Genomic DNA, 2,671 nt, shown 5'->3' with positions numbered 1-2,671 from the left:
GAATGAAGTTGCTACGTTTCTCCATTCCTAGTCTTTATAAGCAATGAGAACCTCAAAATAATCAAGCAGATTGCCTGACTCCAAAGGGTTCTAGATACAAATTAGGAAGTCTGGATCTGCCCATGTCTATCAGAGCTGACAAGCACCTCCATTGATCGGGACTATGCAAAAAACTTGTTTGCATAAATAAGTTATCTATTCAATCCATTCAAAACATGTGCACCTGTATATTGGCAGAATGTCAAGAAAGAAGCCCTTGGAATCACATCTGAATAATATCATATTTGGGGGAAATTCAGATGAAATATCCCCAGTTGTATTATGGCATATCTGTGATTTTTCTTTCTTCTCTCCCCATCCCAATTCACAGCAACCATGTGTCAGTTCAAGATTTAGAATTAGTCAGTCTCTCTCGCAGGACAAGGTCCCTATGTCAAGTAATCCAATTTTGAGGCTTAGCTTCTTTTATGACAATACCCCAGGAAAGTTTTATGAGAATACTAATTTGAGGTTGAAAGTTAACAGCTCTAAAATTCTGAGAACCAGAAAATCTTCTGTAAGTAGATGTACACTAAAACTGAAATAAGGAAGTCTTCTGCAAACCTACCCTAAAATCTTCATAGTCAGTGCTTCTGAAAATTTATCTTGGGAGGATACCCCAGCTGTGAAAGGGACCAACCACAATCTTCCCACTTCCTTACAGCAGAAATCACGAAGGCCTCGAGCTCTAGTATTCTGGGGGAAATGGGATAAAGAGGGCTAGGGGCAGGAGCCACCCTGACAAGGTAGGTATGAGACAAGGATATGTCCAACTTGCTGTAGACTTTCTCCCTCAATACCAAAGTCTAATGTCAGTGGACATTTTCCATCAATACACTCCAAAATCTGCTCCAGATTTATGGCCCTTGAATTCATCAGTCATGGTTCTCTAGGAATTGCCAGAATCACCAGCATAGAAAACCTCAAGAAGTCCAATCTCAGATCCCACAATTGTCTGTGCTTGTGGTGGAGGCAGGGAGACCTTGGCAAACACCAGAATTTTGTTAATTCATTTTCTTTCCAGTTTGGCAGGTCACCTTAACTTGGAGGCTGAATGCACAGCTGGGAAAAATAATGCTGTTTGTTAGGGGATGGGCCAGTGCTCTGAATTTGAGCCTTGGCTGGGGGTAACATTCTTTTGACAACCAGGTAAGACAAGCCTAGAAACCACACCATTATGCCAGGAGGGACATAACTCCCAAACACTCAGAACTCCAAGGATCACTACACAGCCCTTAGCCTCATTTGGAATGAATGCATTTGATCCTGAAACTGAAATCCCTCTCCATTCCTCAGAGTTGCTGGCAGCAAGCAAGGGACAGAGGCAGAGCTTCTGGGAAAGAGGATAAAGTGAGAGAGAGAAAGAAAGAAGCAGAGACAGCAGTTCCTACATGGCTTACACCAGTGGCCACAGAAACTTTGAGATGCTCCCCAAAACTCATCTTGGTAAAATACCTTGCATGTAGGCCATAAAATGCCCACCCACCCCCATTCTGCCTCATACCTGTGGCCTTCTCAAAAAGCACCCACATCATTCTCATTTCAAAAATCTTTGTTAGTTTCCCATTCCCTGGAGCTATATTCCTCAGAGGAAAACCCAACTATCTCAGGTAGGCATGTAAGGTGGTTCTATATGCAAGCAATGATTTTTATTTTAATAGCTATATGGGTTTGCTATGAAAACATTTTAGCAAAGACTGTATCAAAATAATAAAAATTATTAAGTTAAAAAATATATATGGATGCATACACAGACTTGGCAAAAATGATAACTGAAAAATGGGAATGTTTGAAATTTGGGAAAATGACCTGTACATAGATAGTCCAAACCAGCCCAAGAGAGTGCCATGCATCAACCTCCATCATGGACATTTCTAAGACCTAAGTCCCTTGATCTCAAACCTTACCTCACAGGGTACATGTCAGGAACAGAGGACCTGGGTTATTTCTGCACATGCATTCTGTGTGCTTCCTGATTCTTGCATGTCCTGCCACATGGATAGGCATAGGGGATCACCCAGCTATTTCCCAATGCCTGCTCCTTTCCGCCTTCCCCAAACGCTTTCACTGGGACATTGTATGTATTCAGGAACATTTAATATCCAATGCCAAACAAATGTTTTTGGAACATCTACCATGGGCCTGGGACTGTGTTAGGGAATGGGCATAGTGGCAAAAGAAAGGGAAAAAAGAACAATTTCTGATGTCAGGGAATGTATACAGAGTCTAACGAAGTAAGACAACAGTGTGCTTCTTATTCTGCCATGTGGGGCTTCTTAGGGGTACCACAGTTTCCAGCCAGTCTAGCTAATTCAGGCAAATGGGGGCTTCTTTGTCATGAGATCTCCAGAAACTCTTGACTTAACTCCAGCCACATAGCGAGACATTCAAGCCTGCTCATAGAATTAAATTGGATGGTACTGCTGAAAGGCTAAAACCCAGGGTCAGGGTCCTAGTGCCCTAGAGTCTAGAAACAAGATCACCAGCTGCAGAATCTATATGCCCACCATGCTTTAGAAATCATTCCTTCTAGGCATCTCAATAGATCCCAGCTATGCCCCTGAGATATATAACACAGTCAAGGGGGTCAGAAGGATGACCCTGCTGGGTTTGGTGACTTTTCAGATATCAC

Source organism: Cavia porcellus, unplaced genomic scaffold (assembly GCF_034190915.1).
Source record: "Cavia porcellus strain 051 isolate PalLab524CR breed Dunkin Hartley unplaced genomic scaffold, mCavPor4.1 scaffold_17, whole genome shotgun sequence".
Lineage (NCBI taxonomy): Eukaryota > Metazoa > Chordata > Mammalia > Rodentia > Caviidae > Cavia > Cavia porcellus.
This window is presented reverse-complemented; position numbering follows the sequence as displayed.